Here is a 16026-nt window from a genome sequence, read left to right as displayed (position 1 = left end):
TGGGGCTGCCTCTCGGGTTCTACCTGCCTCCCAGGCAGGTTGTCACAGTGGGCCCGCAACTGCTCCCATGTCCAGTCAATCCTCTCCTCCAATACTTCCAGCGACCAGGAATCCATCTCCTCCCGAGCGCGCTGCTTCCAATAGTCCTCTTGTGGCTTCCTCCTCTGTCCTCTTCTCCGCTGCTTGGTCCTTTGGTGGTGGGTAGTTCTGTCACAAAAAGAGCCGTGTTGAATAGACCAAACTGCAGCGGGAATATGGATGCTCATGTTTTAATAAAAAAAAAGGAGTAAAGCATCCACTGGAAAAACAATACACACGACAGGAACAGTCTTACAGGCATACAAAAACGCAGTGCAAGAACAACTACCCACAACCCCAAAGAAAAACACACACACCTATATAGGACTTCCAATCAAAGGCAACTCAACACACCTGCCTTCAATTGGAAGTCCCAATCACCAACACAAACATTCACACACACAAAACTGCCACGTCCTGACCCCAAAACTAATACAATAGCTCCATCTGCTGGTCAGGACGTGACAACATGGAATACAGGCAACATTTGCACTGAGCTAAAGGCTAGAGCTGCTGCTTTCAAGGAGTGGGACTCTAACCCGGAAGCTTATAAGAAATCCCGCTATGCCCTCCGACGAACCATCAAACAGGCAAAGCGTCAATACAGGACTAAGATCGAATCATACTACACCGGCTCTGACGCTCATCGGATGTGGCAGGGTTGCAAACTATTACAGACTACAAAGGGAAGCACAGATGAGAGCTGCCCAGTGACACGAGCCTACCAGACGAGCTAAATAACATCTATGCTCGCTTCGAGGCAAGTAACACTGAAACACGCATGAGAGCATCAGCTGTTCCATACGACTGTGTGATCACGCTTTCCGCAACCAATGTGAGTAAGACTTTTAAACAGGTCAACATTGACAAGGTCGCTGGGCCAGAAGGATTACCAGGACGTGTACTTTGAGCATACGCTGACCAACAGGCAAGTGTCTTCACTGACATTTTCAACCTCTACCTGTCCGTAATACAAACATGTTTCGAGCAGACCACCATAGTCCCTATGCCCAAGAACAATAAGGTAACCTATCTAAATGACTACCAACCCATAGCACTCACATATGTAGCCATGAAATGCTTTGAAAGGCTGGTCATGGCTCACATCAACACCATTATCCCAGAAAGCATAGAACAGCTCCAATTTGCATACCGCACCAACAGCTCCACAGATGATGCTTTCTCTATTGCACTCCACACTGCCCTTTCCCACCTGGACAAAAGGAACACCTATTTGAGAATGCTATGCTATGAATGCTATGCCCTCAAAACTCATCACTAAGCTAAGGGCCCTGGGACTAAACACCTCCCTCTGCAACTGGATCCTGGATTTCCTGATGCGCCGCCCCCGGGTGTTAAGGATAGGTAACAACACATCCACCACGCTGATCCTAAACACGGGGGCCCCTCAGAGGTGCGTGCTCAGTCCCCTCCTGTACTCCCTGTTCACTCATGACTGCACGGCCAGGTACTACTTCAACACCATCATTAAGTTTGCAGATGACACAACAGTGGTAGGCCTGATCACTGACAACGATGAGACCGCCTATACGGAGGAGGTCAGAGACCTGACCATGTGGTGCCAGGACAACAACCTCTCCCTCAACGTGATCAAGACAAAGGAGATGACTGTGGACTACAGGAAAAGGAGGACCGAGCACGCCCCCATTCTCATTGACGGGGCTGTAGTGGATCAGGTTGAGAGCTTCAAGTTCCTTGGCATCTACATCATCAACAAACTAACATGGTCCAAGTACACCAAGACAGTCGTGAAAACCTATTCCCCCTCAGGAGACTGAAAAGATTTGGCATGGGTCCTCAGATCCTCAAAAGGTTCTACATTTGCACAATCGAGAGCATAGTGACAGGTTAATCATTGCTTGGTATGGCAACTGCTCGGCCTCCGAATGCAAGGCACTACAGAGAGTAGTGCGTACGGCCCAGTACACCACCAGAGCCAAGCTTCCTGCCATTCAGGACCTCTATACCAGGTGGTGTCAGAGGAAGGCCCTAAAAATCGTCAAAGACTCCAGCCACTCTAGTCTCTGCTACTGCACGGCAAGTGGTACCGGAGCGCTAAGTCTAGGTCGAAGCGGCTTCTAAACAGCTTCTACCCCCAAACCATAAGACTCCCGAACAGCTAATCAAATGGCTACCCAGACTATTTGCAATGCCCCCCCCCCCCCCCCCCACGCTGCTGCTACTCTCTGTTATTATCCACTTTAATAACTCTACCTACTTGTACATAATTACCTCAATTACCTAGACACTGGTACCCCCTGCACATTGACTCTGAAATAGTACCCCCTGTATATAGCCCCTCTATTGTTATTTACTGCTGCTGTTTAATTATTTGTTATTCTTATCTCTTACTTTTTTAGGGATTTTCTTAAAATTGCATTGTTGGTTAAGTGCTTGTAAGTAAGCATTTCACTGTAAGGTCTACTACACCTGTTGTATTCTGCGCATGTGATAAATACAATTTGATTTGATTTTACATTTACCTTTGATATTTAAGTATATTTAAAACCAACTACTCTTAGACTTTTACTCAAGTAGTACTTTACTGGGTGACTTTCATTAGTTCGGAAAAACTGAAAGTATGCATCTTAGAAATAGTTTTCACATACAAACGTTTTATGTCCGAACTCAGAATCAAATAGACTTGTCAAAAATAACATGGTCACTGTGGTATAACTTTTATTTTGATTTAGATTTTGCTGCATTTATCAAAAGTCCAATCAGGAACTTGATTTCAGATGTGTCCATGTAAACAGTATTATTAGGGAAATCGTTATTCTTGCAAAGCATGTAAACGTTTTAAACAACATTTTATCTTAATCTGACTAGCCACAATAATCGTATTATTGTGTGCATGTAACCGTGTGTCTGGCCATCCAGGGCTGGGTTTCCCAAAAGCATCGTAACACTAAAATAATCTTTCGTCTATTTAGTTTCAATGGAATGATGACGATCTTAATGCTGTCACGTTTTTGGGAAACCCAGCCCAGAACAACACACTCTGCCCCTTTGAAGCGCGCACATCGTTTTCGTGACGTCAGCTAACGTGTCTATAGAGATAAAGAAACATCAGTTAAGTAATCTTAATGTAGATAGATTCAAATACATTAAAAGTTACATATCACGTAATTTCGATTTGAAATCTTTTGGACATCAGAGCAATCTTGAGGGAATCCTATTTGAGTCATAAAAACATGTTCATATGATAGGTAAGATTTACTAAACCTTGCACAGAGCCTATCCAACTGACAATATCTGAGAAAAAAATATAAACCATTGGAACCAAGATTGGGATGGAGTATGAGGATGAGTGTCTGGGCAGATGAGATGTAGTCATTGTTTGTGTGTGTAAGTTGTTGTTTGTATGTATAAGTTTGTTTTTGGAATGCAAAAAAACTATTACTAAATATGAAGAATTAATCAGTAAAGTAAAAGAGAACTAACTTTTGTTTTCTGCATAGCGAAATACAGATATACTCTGTATTTGAGGGTATCTAACACATAACTCATGCCCTTGGGGTACCGAGTAGGCCTAGTAGAAAAACATCCACAATATTGTAATGTACATGCCTATGGTCATCTGGCACTTTAGCTCTGAAAGACACAAGACAAATCATTGTTTTGGTCAGGGGCGCAATATTCACTGGGGACCCCCCCCCCACATTCTGAAATAGCATTTTTGTCCTTCCCAGTTTTATCATTGCTCTGTGATACAAAACGTAGCTTAGGTGTGCTTTAGGACCGTGTAGACGCCTCAGAGCGGTCAGGTAGGCAATTTTCCGGTTTGAGCTGGATTTAGGACCACACAGACACCACAGAGCTTGCGGACAGACTGTGTGAAGGCTAAACTTCTGAACAGAAGCAGCTGCTGTCTATGTTGCGCTTTTTACAAGCAAGGAGAGCAGAAACGGGCTACTCTTTAGTTGACTGATCTAGCTGGCAAGGTAACTGCTGTTTGACAGAAAAAATAACAAATAATTCCCAGTGCTGACCTAGTAGTGTAACTAACATTTTACATTATCAAAATGTTCATCCCCTCTCAAGCTGAAGTGAATGAACTGCTAGCAGCTACCACAGCCAGTTCAGCTCTAGCTAGCCTCTAGCTACTATATCTGTCTGGTAGCAGTATCTAACAGCTGTTGTGTGTATGGAAATGTTTTCTAGCCATTGTTTTGTTCTGTTTAAACATACGTACATTTGATGATGTACCATTGTACCATCAGCTAGCAGAGCTAGCCAAAAGTTGGCTATGAAAACTGACAGCTAGCTAGCTCACAAACTTTAGCTATTATTTTTGCCTCAATCACGCTAAACCTGAATCAAATGATAAAAACCAGAGTTTTTATTAGTCAGTATAGCAATGTAACATGATTGATCTGTCAGTTTCCCTAGCTAATTCCCTTCTTTTCACACTCACATGGTATAATCAGCTCTACAGGTTTCATGGTGCAGTCAGTACACAACACTATGCTCATCATGTCTTAGCAGGATCAGATGATGACAGGTGTCCCAGCAGGGTCAGACAGCCAGGGAAGACCAGTCTACAGAGCTCAGGTGAATTTTGCAGTATATTATAACAATCAGTGAATGAATACAACGTTCCATCTTGAGTTGATTGGTAGGCTAGTCTGTGATCTGAGAATTTCAATTGTTGAACCATTGATTAAAATCATGGATAATATAATGTAGAAATGTACACCAATGTAGTTCTTTGTCATGCCTCTTCTTAGTATTTCTGAGCACATCTGAGCGAAGATGGTGACAGGTCTCATCAGAGTCAAGCAGCCAGGGAAGTCTGGGATGGAGCTGAGGTGAATTTTTACAGATACAACACTATTTTCTCTGTGTAGCAAACACTGGGCAAGCAAGAAGCTTCAAAGATTGAAACTATTTTAAGGCAGTCTGACAAATGGAGTCTTTTCCTGATGACACAAAGCATGTAAAACAAAAATGTGAGGAAGACCTGGGAGATGCTATTGATGATAATGAATGGATACAGATATGTTAGAATGCCCAGTCATTTTCATATAGACCATCCATAGAATGTACTATATGCCAGTGAAACTGAATATCATGCACACAGAAATGTCATTATCTGCTGGAGGTGTAAAACACAAAAGGGGACATATTTTCATATGTTATGGCCTTGTGAAGGCTGGCTGAAAGAGTATGTTCTTCTATCTCAGCATGTCTACAGATTCTCTCTTCTCCCTGTTTTTGTTGGCTTGGAAATGTTGATACCGGAGACTGTTATCAGAAGAAACTGTAACCTAGCATTTATAGTGACTAACAAATGCATTGCCATTAATGTGACGGTTGGTTATCCTCCCACAATGGATGGAAGAAATGTCAAGTTATGTATCACTAGATACACTAGTATTTATTACTAGACTAAGGGTATACTGTGCAACTTTCATAAAGTATGGATACCTTATATGGAATACAGTATGACAAAGGGTGTCCTTATTGAAAACATGCCCATGTCAGGGGAGATAACTATTTAGGAAATCCCTAGCTGCTGGGCTGCTCATTCCTCAGTCCTGGCCTTGGGGGTCTGCCGTACTGTTGGTTGTCACTCTGGCCTTGGCCTAACACACCTGAAACCAATAATGAATGTTTCACTAAAATCTTAAAGCTGAGTGGGGGGTGTTGGGTTGGGGCGCTACAGGGCCGTGGACCCCTAGGGACAGGACGGGGTGACCCAGCTATATTGTGTGCAGATAAAAAGAGCTTTACAGTACTATTACGCATATGATATTAATGATTTTATTTAGGGTGTACTGTTTCTGTGTGTTAATGTGTAGGTGTATGTGTGTTTTTACAACACTTTTGTTTTCAAACCTTTCATTGAGACATAAAAAAAAGATAGGAAGGAAGTTTTGTTGGGGAGAGAGTTCAGTTGTTGACTAGACTGGTGGGGGTTGGGTGTGCAGGTGGCTCGGGCTGGCTGGGCGGTCTGGCTCAAATTTAATAAAGACAATCAAAAGTCTTTACTTTATTTGTAAAAGTTGTTCATTTTTTAGGCTATTGGTTAAAGGTGCAACACAATATTTATTATTGAATTATCATTGATCTAGTTCAGTCTTATCAATCACTTAAACATATTTAATAATGATCTCTTATCTAGCTTGATGACTGGTCATTTTTGCTTTCTTTATGTTGTTCTAAATAGAGATGGCTAGAAAGGGCAATGGGTCATATTAGATTATGCAGGAAATTTGCTTTATATGCCCCCAAAATTGGGAGGACCCCCAGACCCCCCACACACTTCTAAAACCAAAGTTGAGTCCCTGGTTTTGGTTGAGAGACTTTTGACACCAAGTTCTGCCATGTAAAACCAAAGAGCATCATGTTAGGGCAGCAATGCCTGCTTGTTTGGGCTTGGGCTTTGCTATTTCTCCTCCATCAGCTCCTCCATCTTCTCCAACCACACTGTCCTCTTTCCATCCTCCTTGCCACAGACCCTCTATCCAGTGGACAACACTGTCATCCCAGTCTCCTGGGAGCAGCAGTAAGAGGTAGCCCACCCCGATGATAGCTGCTGCAGCCATTCTGACCTGGCTGAGCTGGGGGGCTGCAGCGACATAGAAATCCACTGCTGCAGAGAGATACAGTAGGGGGTCAGGTATAGTGGAATGCTGTTTGAGATTCCCACAATGACTTCAGGAAAACTTGTATGAAGATCTCTCATGACACCGTTGTTTATCTTGATTTGTCATTTGGAGTTTTATAAGCAGATAAATATCATTGTTCTTTCTGTACCTGAATTAGCTGGGATGCTCAGTAACATTCCAAGAGAAATAAGGGAGGGGTAGGCAAGCACACTTCCTAGATTCACCAAGACATTGAAAGCTGATGGTGAGAGAGGAGGGACAAGAGTGAAGGAAATGTTAAAAACAGAGTTATTCAAATGTACTAATTTAATATCTGGATGTGTAGGCCGTCATTGAAAATATAAACTTGTTCTTAACTGACTTGCCTAGTTAAATAAATTTAAAAAAGAGAATATCTGTACATAAATTAGCAGGGGAGTGTTACCGAGGAGCAGGGAGGCCATCACGCACAATGCGTCCCAGGGGATGTACTGGATTGGAGGCCAGTACTCCACATGTGTGAGGTAGAGTATCACACACACCCAGGAGTGGAGGACACAGCAGCATAGCCCCACACAGGACAGCAGGACACTGGCCGTACCCGGCTGCACCTCTCCCACTCGTTTTCTAAACAACACCTTGAAGAAAAGAAACGTACGTAAATACTTTGTGCTTATGTCTGCCCACCACAACAGTTACGATTTTGATTTAGGAAGGAGACCTAAAGACGAACTCCAGCTATTTTTAAAAGTTTTCTGTTGAAAAACAATATCCCACGTATACAGTTGAAGTCGGAAGTTTACATACACCTTAGCCAAATACATTTAAACTCAGTTTTTCACAATTCCTGACATTTAATCCTAGTAACAATTCCCTGTCTTAGGTCAGTTAGGATCACCACTTTATTTTAAGAATGTGAAATGTCAGAATAATAGTAGAGAGAATGATTTATTTCAGCTTTTATTTCTTTCATCAAATTCCCAGTGGGTCAGTAGTTTACATACACTCAATTAGTATTTGATACCATTGCCTTTAAATTGTTTAACTTGGGTCAAATATTTCAGGTAGCCTTCCACAAGCTTCCCACAATAAGTTGGGTGAATTTTGGCCCATTCCTCCTGACAGAGCTAGAGTCAGGTTTGTAGGCCTCCTTGCTCGCACACGCTTTTACAGTTCTGCCCACACATTTTCTACAGGATTGAAGTCAGGGCTTTGTGATGGCCACTCCAATACCTTGACTTTGTTGTCCTTAAGCCATTTTTCCACAACTTTGGAAGTATGCTTGGGGTCATTGTCCATTTGGAAGACCCATTTGCGACCAAGCTTCCTGACTGATGTCTTGAGATGTTGTTTCAATATATCCGCATAATTTCCCTTCCTCGTGATGCCATCTATTCTGTGAAGTGCACCAGTCCCTCCTGCAGCAAAGCACCCCCTCAACATGATGCTGCCACTGTAACAGTGTAGGTTCCGTCCCTCTCTTCACCCCAACCTGGGCTCGAACCAGGGACCCTTGCACACATCAACAACTGACACCCACGAAGCATCGTTACCCATCGCGCCACAAAAGCCGCTGCCCTTGCGACGCAAGGGGAAACCCTACTTCAAGTCTCAGAGCGAGTGACGTCACCGATTGAAATGCTACTAGCGCACCACCGCTAACTAACTAGCCATTTCACATCGGTTACACCACCCCCGTGCTTCACGGATGGGATGGTGTTCTTCGGCTTGCAAGCCTCCGCTTTTTTCCTCCAAACATAACAATGGTCATTATGGCCAAACAGTTCTATTTTTGTTTCATCAGACCAGAGGATATTTCTCCAAAAAGTATGATCTTTGTCCCCATGTGCAGTTGAAAACCATAGCCTGGCTTTTTATGGCGGTTTTGGAGCAGTGGCTTCTCCCTTGCTGAGCGGCCTTTCAGGTTATGTTGATAAAGGACTCGATTTACTGTGGATATAGATACTTTCGTACCTGTTTCCTACAGCATCTTCACAAGCTCCTTAGCTGTTGTTCTGGGATTGATTTGCACTTTTCGCACCAAAGTACGTTAATCTCTAGGAGACAGAACACATCTCCTTCCTGAACGGTATGACAGCTGCGTGGTCCCATGGTGTTTATACTTGCGTACTATTGTTTGTACAGATGAACGCGGTACCTTCAGGTGTTTGGAAATTGCTTCCAAGAATGAGCCAGACTTGTGGAGGTCTACAATTATTTTCTGAGGTCTTGGCTGATTTCTTTTGATTTTCCCATGATGTCAAGCAAAATGGCACTGAGTTTGAAGGTAGGCCTTGAAATACATCCACAGGTGCACCTTCAATTGACTCAACTGATGTCAATTAGCCTATCAGAAGCTTCTAAAGCCATGACATTTTCTGGAATTTTCCAAGCTGTTTAAAGGCATGGTCAACTTAGTGTATGTAAACTTCTGACCCACTGGAATTGTGAAATAATCTGTCTGTAAACAATTGCTGGAAAAATGACTTGTGTCATGCACAAAGTAGATGTCCTATCCGACTTGCCAAAACTATAGTTCGTTAACAAGAAATTTGTGGAGTGGTTGTAAAACTAGTTTTAATGACTCCAACCTAAGTGTATGTAAACTTCCGACTTCATCTGTATATACAGTAGACACACTTATGGGTAAAAAATATATGTTTTGCACTAAATAGTGTTTTTTCGACACAACTGCAAACTTCAAGGCGTTGGCCAATGAAGGAGTTGGTCTGATGGTGCTCTCTGATGTCATCAGCCTCCCTGCTTGCTTGCGGGAGCAACAGAGAACACAAGAGGAAAGCCCCGCCTCGTGCCATGTCATGAGGACACCTGGACCACCTAATGAGATGTGCCTTTTGTTAAGTAAATCACGCGATTAATGAAGTGAAACGGAGAATGGAGTAGGACTTTAATGGCGATGACCTTGTACAGGGCAGTGGTAGAAGCTGAGCCTACTGCCAGGGCCACCCCTGTGATTGAGTCGCTATGGAAACCATCAGCATACGCCATCATGACGATTCCTGTGATGGAGAGAATTACAGCCACTATCTGATAGAGAAAAAAGACACAGGAAGACATCACAGCTCAACACTGATGACAAGGAACACTTTGGCTATTATTGATTTGCTCAGCCATAAACATCACGTTTTAAAGGATAGGTATACATTAATCAAATGACTCAAACTCATCAAAGTCAAACCCCACATATGTAGTTGGTCAACAAGCTGGGGTACATTCAGTTTGGTTGAACATTTTCTACATTGTGTGACGGTTTGTACTGAACGACCCGTTTCCCGCACCATTCTTTAACAGCCTTTTGAGGTGTGTTTGGCCTCCGGTTGGTAACACTTGACTTGGATAGTCCATTTGTAGATGCTCTACAGACTACTGTATCTACAGACTCTACAGTAACATTTCAACTGTCAATGCACTAACCCAAACTCTAGCTGTAACCCTAACCTTAACCCTTACCCTAACTCTAACCTTAACCTTAACCCTTAACCTTAACCCTAACCCTAACCCTTACCCTTACCCTTACCCTTACCCTTACCCTTACCCTAACCCTAACCCTAACCTTAACCTTAACCTTAACCTTAACCTTAAACCTTACCCTAACCCTTATTCTAAACCTAACCATAACCATAGTCTTAGCAAGCAGTTGCTGTTCAACAGATAGTTTGTTGATAGTATGACCATCTGTAGACCATCTACAGATGGAAAATCCGAACTGTCCAAATAAAGTGTGACCCTCCTGTTTGGTGGGTGGGTGTGGCCTGATCAATATGGGTTTGACCATTATACAGTGAGGGAAAAAAGTATTTGATCCCCTGCTGAATTTGTACGTTTGCCCACTGACAAAGAAATGATCAGTCTATAATTTTAAGGATAGGTTTATTTGAACAGTGAGAGACAGAACAACAACAAAAAAATCCAGATAAATGCATGTCAAAAATGTTATAAATTGATTTGCATTTTAATGAGGGAAATAAGTATTTGACCCCTCTGCAAAACATGACTTAGTACTTGATGGCAAAACCCTTTGTTGGCAATCACAGAGGTCAGACGATTCTTGTAGTTGGCCACCAGGTTTGCACACATCTCAGGAGGGATTTTGTCCCACTTCTCTTTGCAGATCTTCTCCAAGTCATTAAGGTTTCGAGGCTGACGTTTGGCAACTCAAACCTTCAGCTCCCTCCACAGATTTTCTATGGGATTAAGGTCTGGAGACTGGCTAGGCCACTCCTGGACCTTAATGTGCTTCTTCTTGAGCCACTCCTTTGGTGCCTTGGCCATGTGTTTTGGGTCATTGTCATGCTGGAATACCCATCCACGACCCATTTTCAATGCCCTGGCTGAGGGAAGGAGGTTCTCACCCAAGATTTGACGGTACATGGCCCTGTCCATCGTCCCTTCGATGAAGTTGTCCTGTCCCCTTAGCAGAAAAACACCCCCAAATCATAATGTTTCCACCTCCATGTTTGATGGTGGGGATGGTGTTCTTGGGGCCATAGGCAGCATTCCTCCTCCTCCAAACACGGCGAGTTGAGTTGATGCCAAAGAGCTCCATTTTGGTCTCATCTGACCACAACACTTTCACCCAGTTTTCCTCTGAATCATTCAGATGTTCATAGGCAAACTTCAGACGGGCATGTATATGTGCTTTCTTGAGCAGGGGGACCTTGCGGGCGCTGCAGGATTTCAGTCCTTCACGGCGTAGTGTGTTACCAATTGTTTTCTTGGTGACTATGGTCCCAGCTGCCTTGAGATCATTGACAAGATCCTCCCGTGTAGTTCTGGGCTGATTCCTCACCGTTCTCATGATCATTTCAACTCCACAAGGTGAGATCTTGCATGGAGCCCCAGGCTGAGGGAGATTGAGAGTTCTTTTGTGTTTCTTCCATTTGCGAATAATCGCACCAACTGTTGTCACCTTCTCACCAAGCTGCTTGGCGATGGTCTTGTAGCCAATTCCAGCCTTGTGTAGGTCTACAATCTTGTCCCTGACATCCTTGGAGAGCTCTTTGGTCTTGGCCATGGTGGAGAGTTTGGAATCTGATTGATTGATTGCTTCTGTGGACAGGTGTCTTTTATACAGGTAACAAGCTGAGATTAGGAGCACTCCCTTTAAGTGTGCTCCTAATCTCAGCTCGTTACTTGTATAAAAGACACCTGGGAGCCAGAAATCTTTCTGATTGAGAGGGGGTAAAAGACGTATTTCCCTCATTAAAATGCAAATCAATTTATAACATTTTTGACATGTGTTTTTCTGGATTTTTTTTGTTGTTATTCTGTTTCTCACTGTTCAAATAAACCTACCATTAAAATTATAGACTGATAATTTCTTTGTCAGTGGGCAAACGTACAAAATCAGCAGGGGATCAAATACTTGTTTCCCTCACTGTACATCTCAAAACTTGTGCAGCACACCATACACAATCGCTCTCTGGGCTGCCATAATCACAACGTTCCCCAACTGGTCGTTCAATACAGTACCGTTTCCTTTGAATTAAACGACGAACACCGCTCTCTCAAGGGAAATCTTTTCATTTGAGAATGTTTTTATGGAAGCTTTGACGTGAGTATCTGGATGCTTAAATGAGTATCTACATTTGTAAATGCTTTGTGTTGCACTGTCCATCCACCCCCTTCCCCCTTTATCCAGCACTAACAGAGGAGATGTTCTTACCCGTACACCCATGAACCGGTCGTTGAGTCCGATCCAGGATAGGAGGAAGATGAAGCCCTGGCTACAGCAGAGAATGGCGCTAGCATCTCCCGCTGAGATGCGACAAAGGGCCAGCAGGTACAGGTAGCCTGAGAGACTCCACAGCACGGAGAACGGTGCTGCACCCTTCAGGAGCACTCTCACTGTCATGTCCTCCTCCACCAGGAAGCCACTGCACTGCCTGGGACACAGGAAGACAGAGGCGCCTGGTGACCTGGTCAGCCTCTCTACCAATCCTCTGGATAAACAGCAGGGTTGTTTTTAAGATGTTTGTTTAGCTGCTAGCCTCATGCAGATTAAAGCACAAAGCAGCTTGTCTTAAATATCTTGTCTGATACAGAGGGTTTGTGGCAATAGGTTTTCTTTATTCCCTAAAAGGAAAACCATTCATTTAGTAATTTGACAAATCTAAAGTTACTGTAAATCCTTATACTGTATTACACTCTATCCAAAATAGAGAATCAATCTAGATGAGTGTAATAACAAAAACAGGAGGTGATCATGACTTCCTGCCACACATAGCCCTGTCAACTTTCTCTCAACCTGAAATGGGCCCAACACCTGCCTGTCAGAGGACACTTTAGCTGTTGTTTCACCTGAAGCAGGCTGTGGGCCACTGTCTCTGCTCTGCCCCTACCAGGTGTCCCAGATAGTAGAGGGGGAAGAGGAGGATGTTCCATGTACTGCAGAACCAAATAGTGAAGAAGGGGGCATGGAGCTGCTCCAGAGACTGCTTGGCACTGTGTGTGCCCACTGCCCACGCCAGGGCCACACAGCACCCAATGACCAGCCCCCACGCAGCTCGACACATGGCTCTCAGCGGGCAGCGAGCACAGCGGCTCTTACTGTTCTCTCTCTTCTCCTCCACACAGTCTTCTGCCTTCCCTCCACCCTGCCCTCCACCCTGCCCTCCACCCCACCCTCCACCCTTCCCCCCACCCTGCCATCCATCCTGTCCATCTTCAGCCGTAGGCTGGGGTCCCCTCTGTCTTTCAGCATGCTCTATATGGCAAAGGCAAAAAGAGAGAAAAAATTCTCCTGTAGAAAACAATAACATAACAGATGCATAAAGATATAATTCTCATATGGGAAAGGGTAATAGAAGAATACAGCCCATATTACATTTTACTTCCAAGTTGCCTATTTTTGGTGGATCTTCAAGATATCATCGAATTATTCCCACAACCTGAGGTGTCAGTGCTTTTCTCATACTGAAGAAATATACAGTTGAAGTCGGAAGTTTACATACACCTTAGCCAAATACATTTAAACTCAGTTTTTCACAATTCCTGACATTTAATCCTAGTAAAAATTCCCTGTCTTAGGTCAGTGAGGATCACCACTTTATTTTAAGAATGTGAAATGTCAGAATAATAGTAGAGAGAATGATTTATTTCAGCTTTTATTTCCAGTGGGTCAGAAGTTTACATACACTCAATTAGTATTTAGTACCATTGCCTTTAAATTGTTTAACTTGGGTCAAATGTTTTGGGTAGCCTTCCACAAGCTTCCCACAATAAGTTGGGTGAATTTTGGCCCATTCATCCTGACAGAGTTGGTTGTAACTGAGCAGGTTTGTAGGCCTCCTTGCTCACACACGCTTTTTCAGTTCTATCCACAAATCTTCTATAGGATGGAGGTCAGGGCTTTGTGATGGCCACTCCAATCCCTTGACTTTGTTGTCCTTAAGCCATTTTGGCACAACTTTGGAAGTATGCTTGGGGTCACTGTCCAGTTGGAAGACCCATTTGTGACCAAGCTTGAACTTCCTGACTGATGTCTTGAGATGTTGCTTCAATATATCCACATAATTTAATTTTTTCATGATGCCATCTATTTTGTGAAGTGCACCAGTCCCTCCTGCAGCAAAGCACCCTCACAACATGATGCTGCCACCCCTGTGCTTCACGGTTGGGATGGTGTTCTTCAGCTTGCAAGCCTCCCCTTTTCCCTCCAAACATAGCGATGGTCATTATGGCCAAATAGTTATATTTTTGTTTCATCAGACCAGAGGACATTTCTCCAAAAAGTACGATCTTTGTCCCCATGTTGAAAACCATAGCCTGGCTTTTTTATGGCAGTTTTGGAGCAGTGGCTTCTTCCTTGCTGAGCGGCCTTTCAGGTTATGTCGATAGAGGACTCGTTTTACTGTGGATATAGATACTTTTGTACCTGTTTCCTCCAGCATCTTCACAAGGTCCTTTGCTGTTGTTCTGGGATTGATTTGCACTTTTCGCACCAAAGTATTTTCATCTCTAGGAGACAGAACACGTCTCCTTCCTGAACGGTATGACAGCTGCGTGGTCCCATGGTGTTTATACTTGTGTACTATTGTTTGTACAGATGAACGCGGTACCTTCAGGCGTTTGGAAATTGCTTCCAAGGATGAACCAGACTTGTGGAGGTCTACATTTTTTTTCTGAGGTCTTGGCTGATTTCTTTTGATTTTCCCATGATGTCAAGCAAAGAAGCACTGAGTTTGAAGGTTGGCCTTGAAATACATCCAAAGGTACAGCTCCAATTGACTCAAATGATGTCAATTAGCCTATCAGAAGCTTCTAAAGCCATGACATCATTTTCTGGAATTTTCCAAGCTGTTTAAAGGCAGGGTCAACTTAGTGTACGTAAACTTCTGACCCACTGGAATTGTGATACAGTGAATTATAAGTGAAAAAATCTGTCTGTAAACAATTGTTGGAAAAATGACTTGTGTCATTCACAAAGTAGATATCCTAACCGACTTGCCAAAACTATAGTTTGTGAACAAGAAATGTGTGGAGTTGCTGAAAAACGAGTTTTAATGTCTCCACCGTAATTGTATGTAAACTTCACACTTCAACTGTATATGACATTATCTACAAGCACTGAAATGGATAGATAATATCTTAATATGCAGTATTACATGTCACTGTGATTTGTCACACCCGACCTACACATAAATGAATGCACATAATGTTAGATTTATGCCTAAAACTAGAAGAAAGCTATGAAATATACTTACCCTGTGGAGTGGGCAGCAGAAAGACAGCAGGACCAGTGGAGGGCGAGGGAGACACTTTGGCTGTTTGTTTGTTCATGGCCATCTCTAGTGTCGGCTCTTCTCTGGACACGGAGTCCTTCTACAGCCATGGGCTCTGGGTGGTAAGCCTTTGATGTGTATGGAGAATTAAGTTGCTTAAACTCAGCCAACCCAGAATGATCTGTGGTTACTATGATTACTCCCCCTGCTCACAGACCATCTAATACCAGGAGGTTGCTTGAAGCCACTAACAGAACTGCAAATGTGTGTTTAGTGAGACGTGTTTACATATTGCCCTCTGAAATGTGTGTTTAGTGAGACGTGTTTACATATTGCCCTCTGAAATGTGTGTTTAGTGAGACGTGTTTACATATTGCCCTCTGAAATGTGTGTTTAGTGAGACGTGTTTACATATTGCCCTCTGAAATGTGTGTAAGTGACGTGGAATACTGTATACCTGTAATTTTTCGTTGCAGTAAAGCATTGACATATTTACATGGTTTGCTGGACAGTTGTGTCTGATGTAGAGAACACCATAAACTGGGTGGTTTGAGCCCTGAATGCTGATTGGCTGACAGCCGTGGTATATC

At 43.2% G+C, this 16026-nt stretch overlaps 1 long non-coding RNA gene across 2 annotated transcripts; it reads left to right on the top strand.

The window, feature by feature from the left end:
* Positions 1 to 3798: 3798 nt before the first annotated feature.
* LOC106563693 (uncharacterized) lies at positions 3799 to 15931 on the top strand. 2 transcript variants are annotated; one of them, XR_006757691.2, is made up of 5 exons: positions 3799 to 4043; positions 4585 to 4653; positions 4830 to 4910; positions 6561 to 6724; positions 12355 to 15931. It is a non-coding gene; the product is annotated as an uncharacterized LOC106563693 (long non-coding RNA). The 2 variants fall into 2 exon arrangements; XR_014379467.1 differs by lacking the exon at positions 12355 to 15931 and having other exon boundaries at positions 3804 to 4043; positions 4588 to 4653; positions 6561 to 10523.
* The last annotated feature ends 95 nt before the right edge of the window (positions 15932 to 16026 follow it).

This window comes from Salmo salar, chromosome 11 (assembly GCF_965601325.2).
Source record: "Salmo salar chromosome 11, fSalSal1, whole genome shotgun sequence".
Lineage (NCBI taxonomy): Eukaryota > Metazoa > Chordata > Actinopteri > Salmoniformes > Salmonidae > Salmo > Salmo salar.
The sequence above is the reverse complement of the archived record's forward strand: the minus strand, read 5'-3'. Positions and strand labels throughout refer to the sequence as shown.